Source organism: Giraffa tippelskirchi, chromosome 6 (assembly GCF_054371585.1).
Source record: "Giraffa tippelskirchi isolate mGirTip1 chromosome 6, T2T-mGirTip1v1.2.pri, whole genome shotgun sequence".
Taxonomy (NCBI): Eukaryota; Metazoa; Chordata; class Mammalia; order Artiodactyla; family Giraffidae; genus Giraffa; species Giraffa tippelskirchi.
This window is the reverse complement of record NC_137280.1, coordinates 175,123,625-175,138,536: the sequence shown is the minus strand read 5'-3', so window position 1 is coordinate 175,138,536 and position 14,912 is coordinate 175,123,625. Positions and strand designations below refer to the sequence as shown.

The following is a 14,912-nucleotide window of genomic DNA, read 5'->3' as shown; positions in this document are numbered from 1 at the left end:
CTGTTTGGGTCTAGCAAAATCCCCCCTTTTAAGTTGCCGCCCATATAGCTGACGGTACCTGTGGAGGTGGCGATCCTAGAAGGCCATGCAGGTTCCGTGTGATGCTGAGCTCCTGCCACCTCTTTGGGACCTGAAAAAGGTTGGGTCCATCTAGAGGTTAAACTGAGTCAAATGTTTTATCTCATTTGAGTCTTTACACTACAAGACCGGATTATAACCAGGGAATGATGAGCACTTGAATTGCAGGTAGGGTTGAGTCTGGAGGTAATTTTCAGCTTTGTACAAATTGACTAGTAAGCAGAAAGCAAATTTGAGAAAAGGAACAGGGGGCTTCAGTTGACAAGCAGAAAAAAAAAGGGAAGAGAGAGATGAGAAGACATGGGGTTCTACAATAGATGACAGAATCATCGAAGCCATTTCTGACTTCCCAGTTTCACCCCTTCTGTAACTCAACTGAGTGTCTGGATTGTTCATTTACTCACTCATTCACTTGCTTATATCACTTAACAAATAACAAGTAACACTGAGTCTCTTCTTCTGGGGCTCTGTGTTGCACTATCTAGGTTCTGCAGATACAGCGATAAACTACACAGGTAAAGCTCCTGCCTTTGTCAGGGGGCTTATAATTTGGAAAAAACCTGAAAGAAAGAGAAATGGACAGGGTTGGGGAGGAGGGAGGGAAGGAGGAGGGGAAGAAGTAAAGAAAGAAAGAAAGAAAACCTGCCTGTACAGAAAGAGAGAGAATCGGAAGTGCTTTGAAGAAAAATGTAGAAGTGTCAAAAGACAGAGAGTGGTCCAGAAATGCATGTAAGGGTGACAGTATTTTTATGAGTTGACCAAGGTTTGAAGCTCTAAGGTGACAACTGACAATTGAAGGCAGTGAGAAAGTAGGCTACTCCGATAGCTGGAAAAGAAGGGTTCCATGGAGAGAGCAGAAAATGGCAAGATAGGAACAAGGGCGGTCCTGGGGAACAGCAAGAAGGTCAGTGGCTGGGCCCTGTAAGCTAGAAGGAGGCTGGGAGAACTTGAGATCAGAGAGGTGGGGCAGTGGGAGAATCTGTAGGGCCTTGCAGGCCATGCTAAGGCCATTTTGAACAGGTGAGTTGGAATTGCTTGTGTTTTCCTATAGTAATAGTTCAATCAGTTCAGTTCAGTTCACTCACTCAGCCGTGTCCAACTCTTTGTGACCCCATGGACTGCAGCACGCCAGGCCTCCCTGTCCATCACCAACTCCCGGAGTTTACCCAAACTCATGTCCATCAAGTTGATGATGCCATCCAACCATCTCATCCTCTGTTGTCCCCTTCTCCCCCTGCCTTCAATCTTTCCCAACATCAGGGTCTTTTCCAATGAGTCAGTTCTTCACATCAGGTGGCCAAAGTATTGGAGCTTCAGCTTCAGCATCAGTCCTTCCAATGAATATTCAGAACCGATTTCCTTTAGGATGGACTGGTTGGATCTCCTTGCAGTCCAAGGGACTCTCAAGAGTCTTCTCCAACACCACAGTTCAAAAGCATCAATTCTTCTGCGCTCAGCTTTCTTTATAGTCCAACCCTCACATCCATACATGACCACTGGAAAAACCATAGCCTTGACTAGATGGACCTTATAGTTCAATAACTGTGACTATTTACTTAGAGCTAGCTTGAGTAGGTTTCTGTTTCTTGAAAACAAACCCCTGATTAGAATAGTTATAAAATATTTTTCATAAAAATCAGTTTTTCTAATTCAATATCATGTAAAACTTTTACATATAAAAGTGATGAGAACAGTGCTATTGCTGAAAATTATTTTAAAAGCTCACATTTGTAACATTTGCTACTCTAAAACCAAATTAATGAGAAAAATGACAGTTTCAGTGAACACAAAAATGTGAACTCTAGGTCATGGCTGATAAATGCAGTCTCAATCTTCAATTTTATTTTTGTATTTTGTACTTTTGTATTTTGTAATGCTTACACAATATTGAAAAAAATTCTGATTCACACCAGTAAACAGGTGCAAATGATAAGCAATTTTAATAGCTCACCTTGAAATCTCAGGATTTTCTTCAAATAAACTGACCTAGAAAATTCAGCAGTTTAATTTCCTTTAAATATTTGGATTCTTATCAATATCTAACATATTCGCATTCTTTACAGTGAACGTAAAAGGGGGGCAATAAACTTACCCAAGAAAAGAAAATGTTAAAACTTCTCACATCAGGTACGACAAATGTTACACTTCTTTGTTACTGCAGAGCTGGCTGTTACATGCCGCTAGAATATATACTCAGTGAATCTGGCTGAGTGTGGGCTGACATAGGTACTTCCTGGAATCATTTTCTGGAAAGAGCAACTTTGCTGAAAGGCCAGGTCAGAGCTATAACCTACTTTATCAATAATTCAATTTCAAGAAGTTCAAATGTATGCTCAGAGATCATTATGAGGTCTGTACAAACAACCTACATGCATATATTACCATCCAATGGGTTAAAATTTGGTGTAAAACACTACTTACGCTATTTGCCTTACTATATTTTTTAAATAGGTTTTAAATTATCTGAAAAATTAAGTATTTAAATCATAATTTTGCAAGATGTAAACTTTCTCTGATGAATCCCAAATACTTGAACAATTCTTTAAAAATGATGAATCAACTTAACCCTCCAGTATCACAGATTATGAAATTAAAGCCCAGTAAGGGAACAGGGAAAGCGAGAGGTCTAGGATAAGAACACAGGTCTGCTTGGCTCATGACTTGTGACTTTGCAAAGTGTTTTTTTCTTAGCAGCAAATTAAGTATATCAAGATTTTTGACCTTTCAGGATTATTTTGCAGATTTTCTAACATATTGTAGTTTATGAAACATACTATAAAATCTTTACATTTATGTCTTTAGTGTCTGTAAAAGGACATTAAAATCCAGAATGAACTAGTTACTAGAGGTAGCTGATGTTAAAATATCTGTGTAGTAGGGAAAAAGCCGAAACCCCCAAATCTCTTTAATAATTATAAAAGAGGTGATTGGACACTTGTTTCTGAAGAGAGCCATGCTAGTCTGTCTCACCTGCTAGTATGTCATCTCCATGGAGTAAGGGCTCTTTCTGCCTTGTTTACTTTTGAATCACCAGCTTCTAGAACAGTATGTGGCACATGGTAGATATTCAATAAGTTTCTGCCATTTTTTTTGGCAATAAAGCCAGAGAAAGTAGCTCAGGACTTAATTCCTAATGGCCTTAGCTTACGTGGAATTCATAAATAAAGGCCAGCTTTATTGGAAGTTGGGGGTCAAAGTTCTTACAGTATTATCTTTTGATGTGTAGATTCACATCTTAAAGTCATTTCCTATCCAATTTTAAACAGTTGAGAGACCATTCTTACATCTAACATCTCTTAAAGTTTTTCAAGTTTTTTAATTTGGATGTGATGAAACTGCATTGTGAATGGCCGATCCTGATTTTTATAATGCCTCCATTTCACTTGAGAGTGTTATTCTGAAACCTCAACTATTGATATTAATGACTTGCTTCCTAAACACGGAGGGGCAAGCAGACTCTGATTTGTCCCAGCTGACGGAGGCTGTCATGGATGTGTAGGTGTATTAATGCTGGCCCATTAATGGATGCCATGGATAACCTGAGCTTCTTTTATTTAATGACTGATCTATTAATTAGTTTCTTTGCATTACTTGGAATCTGGGTGTGTGTGTGTTGTAAAAACTAAAGACAGGAAAAATTATAGAATCAACACTCTATTTGTATGCTAATTATATCCAGATGCTATTCCAAGTTTTCATCCTGTTCAAAACCTGTCTCTCCTGTCTCTCTCTGCTCCCTCCCTCTTTTAAAATAAGAACCTGTCTCTTAAGCCTGCCTTTGTTTGGCATTATGGATATCACTGATTTAGTGGGCAATTTTCTTTGCCCCTGAGATTAGCTTTTGTCTTTCTTCCTTATTCCTGGGCTGCCACTCCTTGTCCTAACAATGGTCCTTTATGCCTTTGTGCCAACGCCTTGCTGTTGTGCTCATGTATTGGATGATTGCCAAGGGTGAAACTGAAGACTTTATGGAAGTGCTGACGCCAGGAAAGCTCCATGGAAGAACGTAATAAGAATATGATCTTACATTTCTAGGAGCTGTTCAGTTTCATAATGACACTGATAAGTCTTTCCCTCAATTGCTGCCTTTAATGAAATGGCCACTGCTTCTCCCAGTGTGATCCCATCGGAACTGTGGGAAGGCTTTGGGAAGAATGATGGACAACACTGAAGTATTGATGCTTTTGTGGAAAAGAGACCACAGTTTGTGGGTTGAATTGTGTCCCCCCGCAAAAGATGTGTTGAAGTCCTAACCCCGAGTACCCAGGAATGTGACCCTAATATGTAAACAGGGGTCTCTGAAGATGTAATTAAGGTAAAAGGAAGTCATGCTCGATGACGGTGGGTCCTAATCCAGTGACTAGTGTCCTTAGGAGAGAGAGAGACATACAGGGAGAGCATCACATGATGACAGAGGACTGGAGAGATCTGTTTACAAGCCAAGGAATGCCAAGGATTTCTGGCAACCCCAAAAGATGAGAGGAAGGCATGACATGGATTCCCCCCTAGAACCTCAGAGAGAGCACGACCCTACTGACCTCTTGATTTTGGACTTCTGGCCTCCAGAACTGTGAGAGAATAAATTTCTGTCGTTTTAAGCCTCCCAGGTTGTGGCTACGGCAGCTTGCAGAGATGACTATATTTAAGAACATAAGATATGGATGACCCGGAGAAAATGAATTTTAACTATTTTAATCATTATATCCTGATCTCTTTCCCAAAGAAAGAAACTTTTGAATGAGTTTCACAAAGCATGCTTTCCGCTTTCTTCCTCTGTTATGTGGCAACAGGAACAAAACGATCCTCCCGGCAGCCCCCCAACTCGCGGAGCTACTTGGTACCTCCCGGCGGCCATTTTAGGAGCTGTCTTCTAAGTTCTGACCACCCTCTCCCTTGGCCATGGACGTCCAAGGTCAGCGTTGCCTGCTCAGGGTGTGTCCTGTGACTTCTTCCTCCTCCTCGCCTTATTAAACCGTCTGGCCGAGTGTCACATTTTCTCAGAACTTGAGCTCTGCCAGGAAGCATGTTATCTGGTCTGCCAAGTCAATACTGGGTCACTATATAAGTGACCGTTGCCGAGTCAGGATGTAATGTCTCACAAGCAATGTGTTTGTGTTAACAGGGTTCGTCTTCAGGTGTGATTTTGGCAGAAAACATAAGGCAAGAAGGGTGAGTTTCGTGATGGGAAGGGTGTGGGTGATAGGAAGGGCAGATATCCTGGGGGCACACACACCTGTCATATCCTTTGGGTTTTATCACACAGCCAACCGCCTACTCGCCGGGCTTTGACCGCTCCTGTGGGAGTTCAAGTACCGTCCCGAGGGCAGGCTACAGGAAGAGCTCCCAGGAGCCTAAATAGAGCACACGCAGATAATTGCCACCGGAACAGTAAGATCTCCAAGTCTGTCCACACTCCGGTGCTGTTTTCATTTTACTTTCTTCATCATTTTTTTAACCACAAAAATCCTCCTCTGTGAGGCGCTTCCCTCTACCACCAAATGATGTGAGTTACGGCACCGATCCATGTAAGCTGACACGCAGGCTCCTGCTGCTATTACAGTCTACGCTTCTTTGATTAATCAAACACCCAAACAGTTAGCAAGTCTTGGTAGTAAACAGTTTTGGGGTGCGTATGTATACTCACACACATCTATACATATACTATAATACTTACGTGCTATTAAATAAATCATGTGCCTGTAATTTGATACTTTGAATTTCTGACTGACAGGAATGAGCAATTAAGATTTTTTTTCTGCCGTTGTATAGACACAGCCTAATTCGAAGGATAGATGCCCAAAGCTAATTGCATATCTATTGTGACCTAGCCTTACACAACTTTGCATTTCTCACTTCTGTTTTCTGGGGTCCAGGTGATTGACTATCTGTCTTCTCTCATTGAGCACCCACTCAGGAAACAGCTCCATGAGTGTAGCGCCTCAGCAATAAGATTTAAATAATGACAACTCCTACCGATTTTCTGCCAGGGTAAATAGCTGTAAGTACTTTCTGAAATAATAACGCTGGACTAAGTGATCATCCTCAGTTAATCAGTGCGAAAACATCCTAGAACTTACTCAGGTCTAAAAATCCAGAAGGTATCAATCTTGAAAGGAAGGTTTTTTTTCAGGTAAAATGCTAATTTCCTTCTATTTTTGTCATTGCCGACAGCAGTCCTAGGGCTACCACAAACAAGCCACTGTTTACTGACAGATGAAACTGGAGTCTTCTGTAAGGGAGGAAATGTGTTACAGCACAGACTCTGGAGTCGGAATGTTTGAGTTCAAACTGCAGCTCCACTATGACAGGCACTGTGTCCTTTGGCAAATGACTGAACTTCTTTTTCCTTGATGTCTTTATTTGTAAAATGAAGATAGTAACAGTACTTATCGCATATGGTCGTTGTGATGGTTAAATGAGTTAATACATATGAAGCTCTTAGCAGAGTGTCTGGCACATAGTGAGTGAAAAGTGAAAGTGTTAGTAACTCAGTCATGTCTGGCTCTGTGACCCCATGGACTGTAGCCCGCCAGGCTCCTCTGTCCATGGAATTCTCCAGGCCAGAATACTGGAGTAGCTAGCCATTTCCTTCTCCAAAGGATCTTCGCAACCCAGGGATAGAGCCCGGGTCTCTTGCATTGCAGGCAGATTCTTTACCATTGTGCCACCAGGGAAACTTAAGTACTCAATAAATGGTAGCTGTTTTTTATTATTATTAATATTTTGAGTATTTCATGATTTAAAAGGTTCTAGCCCTCAGATTCCTAGGTGAAGCTGGAACCAGGAGCTGAAAAACTTTGGTCAAGTGCATTCTTGCTGCTGAAAATGAAGGCTGCTTCCAGCAAAGGAAGATTTATGATACGGCATCTTGAGGTCACAGAAAATTGTGGCAGAGACCAAAATGGGCTAAAGCTGAGTGGTGGATGAGGACTATGCAGCTGCATCAAAGGACTTGTTTCTCTTCAATCAGTAATGGCCTGAGTGATCTCCAGTTGCTTCTTAGTCCTGGCTTACATCTGATATACATATAGCACTATCAAGATCCCTGCTTTAGGCAAGATCTTGTCATTCTGTAGGAAACGACTGGCTTAGAAACGGGATAAAGTTCAAGTCTTTGCTAATATATCGTTTTGTTGTTGTTTAGTCACTAAGTTGTGTCTGACCCTTTGTGACTCCATGGATTGCCGCAGGCCAGGTTTCTCTGTCTTTCACCATCTCCCAGAATTTGCTCAGACTCATGTCCATTGAGTCAGTGATGCCATCCAACCATCTCATCCTCTGTCGTCCCCTTCTCCTCCTGCCCTCAATCTTTCCCAGCATCAGGGTCTTTTTCCAATGAGTTGGCACATAGCATCAGATGGCCAGAGTACTGCAGCTTCAGCATCAGTCCTTCCAATGAATACTCAGGTTTGTTTCCTTAAGGATGGACTGGATTGATCTCCTTGATGTCCAACGGACTCTCAAGAGTCTTCTTCAGAACCACAATATAAAAGCATCGATTTTTCTGTGCCCAGTCTTCTTCATGATCCAACTCTCACATCTGTACATGACTACTGGAAAAACCATAGCTTTGACTATATGTACCTTTGTTGGCAAAGTGATGTCAGTCATCAAACAAAAGGATTATCCAAAAAGTGATGTTTATTACTGAGCTGGAGACTGACCCAGCATCAGGAGAGAAGATGAACCAGCAAAGAGGAAATAAGGTCAGAGTGCAGTGAGGCTGAATCTGGAGGCCTGATGTGCAGAAATGAGATTACTATGGAATTGCATCTTGTTGTTGTTATTCAGTTGCCAAGTCATGTCCAACTCTTCAAGACCCCAAGGACTGCAGCACACCAGGCTTCCGTGTCCCTCATCATCTCCTGGAGTTTGCCCAAGTTCAGGTCCATTGAATCAGTGATGCCATCCAACCATCTCATCCTCTGTTGCCCTCTTCTCCTGCTTTTAATCTTTCCTAGCATCAGGAATTGCTTCTTACCAGGGCATTAAATGATTCAAAAGCTCACATTTGATTTTCATAAAAATCATAGAAAATTATCCTAAAAAATCCCTTTTACTTCATGAATGATTTTTACCTCTACTTCATGAATGATTCATAGATGGTTTTGTACATACAACCCTACATAGTGTATGTCTAATATATGAAAAATAGTACGAATGCAATATTGCATTTTATAGAATTTTATAATATTTCAAACTGTATCTTGAGCATGGATACTTGAATTCATTTAAGTTAAATGCACCTATTATGTGATTCTTAAAACTGTTGTTGGGCCCTGGGCTGATTCCTATTCTCTACGCTATGTGTTCTACCGTGTTTTCTTAGCCTGCATATTTTTTCATGCACCTTGACACCTAAAGGCTAATGTATTTATTCAGAAGAAAAGTAGTTGGTAAAAGGTAGTTTAACATGTGGATACTTTGTTCTCCAAGGTTTTAAATATTATAGGCAATTGGAGATCAGTTGTGACAAAGGTGCCTCTAGGAAAGCAAAAACAGAAATTCATGTATCTATGTCTGTTTCTAGGAGGGATTGGCAGGGTTTCTACATTTTAGTAGATCAGCAGGAAGAAACCACATGTGCCATCACTTTAAGATAAATCACCAAATAACGAGCATTTCTGCTCAATTCTTCTTGGTCATTTACTTCCCAGTGAAAACAGAAATCATATATATATATATACAGGTACAGCCTTAAATATTGAATGAGAAACCCAATGCTTGTGGTATGACAGAGAGGATGTCAGGGGACCCCTTACCCCCAAAGCTGGTCTATAATACAAAATTTTATTGTGAGATTAATTTTCTTTGTTTCAAGGTTAGTCCTGTTTTGGAGCAGAAACATGTTAGACTTGACAGTCGCTGGGCTATAGCCAAGCAACATAAACCTTCATTTCTTCTTTCCAGGTAATGTGTACCTGGCATTTCCAACTTCCCTTGTTCCTGCCCTCAGAAGACTTGTTGTCTACGTTAGGTCTGGGCTAAAGGAATGTCCGTGGAAGGGATGTCTAGCATTTCTAGCTCTGGACTTAAAATCCCCTGCTTAATTTTCCAACATCTCTTTCCTACCTTGGTTTTTGAGAAGGTTATATTGGAGATGCCGCCATTTGAAAATGGAAGCAGCCTCATTTATAGGAAAGTCTCCTAGGAGAGCTTTATACTCACATCAGACAATGTACAAACGACAAATATACCTTTACATTGTTAAGCCTTTGGGATTTTTGAGGTTGCTTGTTATAGTAGCTAAGGTTATTTATCCAAATAGAGATGGTTATATCAGAAGTGAAGCACTTCCATTAAATACATGTAGTATTAGCATTGACTTAACTGTTTAGAGGTAAGTAGTGAGAAAAGAGATATCGAAGTGTGTGAAGACGGCTGTCCGTGTGATGAGGTGGCAAAATATTTAGTACAGCCGCCACCTGCAGTAAATCAGAGGTCAGAACAAGTCCCTGCTTAGTCTGCAGCTTTGGGGGTAATGGCTGAAATGAATCAGACCCTTAGGATGGGCCAGCAATTACAGGCTGTATTTTCTAAGGTATTACACAAAAAAAGGTGGGCTCAGGAAAGAATTGGCTGGTTTACAAACATAAATGAGAGGGACTAGATGGAATCCAGAAATGTTTGGGTGAAAAAGCTGTTTCTAAATCCTCAATAGGAAAAGTGAGGTTTAAAAAATTGTTGAATCAAGTAACTCAGGGCAAAGGTCAGATAAAGGATGTGTGTTTCCTTAGCTGATTATCAACTAATTCCTACTTGTGATTTACTGATAAGGAAGATTACCTCATCCTTCAGGTTGCAGATAGCCTCAAGTTAGCATCATTAAACTGGAGGAGACAGGCTTGAGAGTGAGAAAGCAAAGTAGCAAAGCTAATTTACAAATTGTATCTTAGAATGTTGGGAGTGTTTCCTGCTCAAGGCAAATGTGTTGGAAACCTATTAAATTGTTGAGGGAATTGTATTGCCAAAGAAACAGTGAATCCAGACTAGAAAATTCTTTGACTAAATTTTAAGTAACTCTCAGGCCCTTTAGCAAATGCTATCATTTCACTATTATTATTTCCTCAGCCTGTTTCGAGACACAGCTGACATATTGCAGGCCTGTATCTCTGCCCTGGGGGACTCTGTCACCTGCAGGACTGCTTGGAATTTGCGCCCCAGGAGTGACCTTACATCGAGGAGAGACTGGAGTTTCTATATCCCTCTTGGAAACTGCACTCCACATAGCCTTTCAGAGCGTCCCCAGAGGTTTTGAGCTCCAGCTTCTCTACTAAAATCTCTCTAGTGGTAACCTACTCATGAAATTTAAAGACACTTACTCCTTGGAAGGAAAGTTATGACCAACCTAGACAGCATATTAAAAAGCAGAGACATTATTTTGTCAACAAAGGTCCGTCTAGTCAAGACTATGGTTTTTCCAGTGGTCATGTATGGATGTGAGACTTGGACTGTAAAGAAAGCTAAGCACAGAAGAATTGATGCTTTTAAACTGTGGTGTTGGAGAAGGCTCTTGAGAGTCCCTTGGACTGCAAGGAGATCCAACCAGTCCATCCTAGAAGAGATCAGTCCTGGGTGTTCTTTGGAAGGACTGATGTTGAAGCTGAAACTCCAATACTTTGGCCACCTTATGAGAAGAGCTGATTCATTTGAAAAGAACCTGATGCTGGGAAAGACTGAAGGTGAGAGAAGGGGACAACAGAGGACAGAGATGGTTGGATAGCATCACTGACTCAATGGACATGAGTTTGGGTAGGCTCCGAGAGTTGGTGATGGACAGGGAGACCTGGCATGCTGCATACCGTGGGGTCACAAAGAGTCAGATATGACGGAGCGACTGAACTAAACTGAACTGAACCTACTGATGAACGCTCCCTTTACTGACTTGCCTTCCTTCCATGTCTTACTCTCCGCTACTCACAGTGCCTTTTGAGATCACCTCCCAGTGCAAGAACTTGCACCAAAATCCTTGCTCAAGGGTCTTATTTTTAGGCAATGCCCATTAGGACAGGTCTCAACCTTCCATGAACAGCAGGCAGGGCTTCAGATGCTCTACAGCCTCCAAAGAGGCCATCCTCTGAAACACGTCTATCAGATGTCAGCAAAGAGGACAAAGGGAAAGAACAGGCTGCCCAGAAGATGGACAAAGGGGTAATGGAGAGGAGTTTCAGAGGAGTTTCTCCCAGTGAACAGAATCAAAGCCTAGTTAAGGAACTGTGCCATCAGTCTAGCAGAACTACGAGACTACTCTCTAATTCTCATTCTTGTTTCTAAATAGAAATCTTTCTTGCAGTTATCCTGCCTCTCTTCCTAGGAATGTGCAAATGAAGATAACTTTGTGCAAATGATAATTTGTCGTTTTGGTTCATATGTGGTAGCAACTAGATTAGTTATACCCAGCTTTGGTAAGAGGACTATGCTTTGCCCGGAGAAACAGGATTTTGCCCTAGATGGCTTGACCAGAAGATACTGCGGGAGAAGTATTGAAATAGATACTTGATGACCAGAAAGGAAGGGGATTTGTGTAACAGACTGATTAGATGTTCATCAATCCTGTTTTATTCTCCTGAGCACAAAAGAAAAATACATTCTTTCAAAGTTAGTTAGGGCCCAAGGCATATGGGCGAATATGATGCCCACAACTTTCAGCCCTAGTCATAAAGTTTCCTGTATCACTGTCCATGCACTGTCTTAACTCTTACCTTGGTAAAAATGTAGCCCATCTGTGGGAGATGGTGGTATAATAAAGATGGAAGGCACTTTCATCCCTGAGCCACTTCTGGGAGAAGACGTGCCGAGAGACTGTGATGTGAGCCACAAATAAACCTGTATTTTGTTAAGCCACTGAGATGTTGGGATTGTTTGTTACAGCAGCCAGCGCAACTCATGGAGACTCATAGAGACATACATATTAGTGTATTTATTCTTCTCATGTTCTTTGACACACGTAGAACGTGCTTTGATGATGGAGAAGGAAGCGAGGTGATGATGGGATCAGTGAATATTTAGCAAGAGAGGCAGTGCTTCAGAAAGAAACCAGAAGATGCCAAAAGCAGTTCATACATTTTGGCCTGGAAATTACTCTTGGTTCTCCACTGGATACTATAGCACCGCGGAGGGTGTTTGACTGTGTGTGTGTGTACATTCCATATCCATACACGTGAGGAGGACAGAGGTCAGGCCATCCATAGGTAGCCTCTTCCCTACGTCTTGCAGTGACTCCTTCAGCTTCTTTGTCCACTACCAACCTGTTCTTGTTTCACATTCAATATTGTGCCCTGTATAATATCCATAGTCCTAAGGACATTGCCAGAGTGGCTCTGACAAATCAGGGTGGCTGGGGAAGCTCTGCCAGGAAGGGAAGAATTCACAGATCGGGAACGCTCACTCTGAGTTAAGGGCTGCTCTCAATCCCAGCTGGCTATCAGCTAATTCCTGCAAAAAGATGCCTCTTTTTCCAGAAGCATTTACATGTCAATTGGAACTTCCAGAAGATTTCTATGATTTTTTTTAAATTAAAAATCATTTTTAATAGGTGATTTATGGTAATACTGGAGAAGGAAATGGCAACCCATTCCAGTACTCTTGCCTGAGAAATCCCGTGGACAGAGGAGTCTGGCGGGCTATAGTCCATGGGGTCACAAGAGTCGGTCACGACTTAGTGACTAAGCCACCACCACCACATAGTAATACATTGACATGGTTCAAAATAAAAACAATACACCACACAAAACGCTTGTGTCCATTGTGTATTACCTACTCTACCTTCTACAACTAAACACTTTAACTAGGCTTTTATATAAAATCAATCTTTAATGACAAAATTTCAGGTGCCAATAGCTGATGGGCAAATATTTTAAGACAGGGAACATGCTCCTCAAATTATACAGTTTCACAGTGCTTTGGCCATCTATTCCGACTATTGCAAAATGGTCCTGAAATTGAGAATAAACACTGAGTAATTGTTCCCATTGACCCTGTGCCCTACCAACCAAAGACAAACCATTTGATTTCCATACCTTCAGATTAAAATAGCTTAATTTAAGCACTTGGTTGCTGAAATAAGCACCTAAATGTTCAGTTCAGTTTAGTCACACAGTTGTGTCTGACTCTTTGAGACCCCATGGACTGCAGCACGCCAGGCCTCCCTGTCCATCACCAACTCCCGGAGTTTACCCAAACCCATGTCCATTGAGTCGGTGATGCCATCCATCCATCTCATTAACTCAGAGCAAATTTTAATTCTGAGCAAATTTAGTCTTTGTAATAAAGATTTATATAGGTATCTTATCCCTTCTCCGCAGACGTATTTCCTATCTTTCCATGGGTATTCAAGTACAAACATGCTACAGCGATCATATAGGTGCCAGTATCAGCCCTGCTGTGTTCCACCAGGGCAAATATAATAAGCTATACCAGACTCAGAAGATGTTTTCCTATAGATTTTTCCTATTACTTTTCTCTATGGCAACAGCCCCAGAAATGTTACCTCCCCCCTTTTATTTAGAAAAACTAATTTTATTTGAATATAAAACCCTGAATAAACTTAGTCTTAAAGACTTTTTGATATTATCTTTTCTTTGAATTTCATTTCTTGTGACAGTTGTACCCAAAATTATAAGTAGTAAAAAATGAAAATGCAGTTCTGGATGTTAAATACTAACCATGTGTTTGGGATGGTTGGAGGGGAGGTAGGGATCTCAGGGCTTTTGGATCTATACAACAACAGATGTAAAGATCAAAAAGGGAAAATCAGGAGTACGAATGCGGGGAAAATACTTTGAAGTATAAGTGTTTTTTACCAGAGGAAACCAATTTTCCCCATTTACTCACGTAACACTGGAATGAATAAACCCGCGGTGTTCATGAGCTGATGGCTGAGACGCTGGTAAACAGGCTGACAGATGGGAGAGGGGGCTGTTAGTCTGCTGTCTTCTCATTTTCTTTTATTACATAAGGAGATTAACAACAACAACAACAACAACAAATAAGAACAGAAACAAGGTTTGGGAAGTACTTGGGGCTACTTAGAATTCGGACAAACGGGCACTTTGAATAACTCATGCGTCTCTGTCAGCGTAAGATCAATTAGCCGACACCGCTGACTCTCTGTGCTTCTTCATGTCTTAAGTATATTAGGGAAGTAGATTTATGAGACGCTATCCTTTTGGTCTGAATTTTAAAATTTAAATTTGTTTATGGTTCAGCATTTATAACTACTGTCCAAAATTTCAGTCAGCTTTTATTGCCCGTATTTAACGAGCAATAATTACCATTTGGGGATCTTCAAAGCTTGCCTGACTAACAAAGTCTAAGAAGTCTTAGGGCAAGAGTCTCATGTGGTTTTTAGAGCCCTTTGCTTTTCGTTTTCCTATTTTTTTAAGAGGTTTGGGGATCATCTGTTTCCTCTGGCTTCTTTGGAACGACTGTGGACAACTTTGCTTCTTCCTTTGGAGTATGTGTTCTGGTGATCTCAATGAACAACATGTTGGACTCTGTGAATTTGTTTCCATATGGAACAAGTTAGCAGCTATTTAATTTCTAAAAATGTTTATGAAGTCCACAGCCCATTGTTATTTTTAGAGAGGCTTGTTCAGATCTTTGCCAGACGGTTATTTCAGGACTCCAGAGATTCCTTATGAAACTCCTCCAGAAAGCACACCACCTTAAAACAATACTGAGTTATTGTAAAGATTAAAATGAAAGTATTGATTCCTTGTCTTATTCACATTAACCTTCTTCACGTAGCAGTTAGTCTGTACTCCTTCACGTTGGAATTAGCCACAGGACAAGCAGGTATTTTTAAATTAGAAGATTTGCCTATAGGCTTATTT

The 14,912-nt window shown here is 41.0% G+C and overlaps 1 long non-coding RNA gene across 1 annotated transcript; it reads left to right on the top strand.

The window, feature by feature from the left end:
- The first annotated feature begins 4,967 nt into the window (after window positions 1-4,967).
- LOC145511732 (uncharacterized) lies at window positions 4,968-7,223 on the top strand. The gene is made up of 3 exons (XR_014058114.1): window positions 4,968-5,010; window positions 5,201-5,247; window positions 5,342-7,223. It is a non-coding gene; the product is annotated as an uncharacterized LOC145511732 (long non-coding RNA).
- The last annotated feature ends 7,689 nt before the right edge of the window (window positions 7,224-14,912 follow it).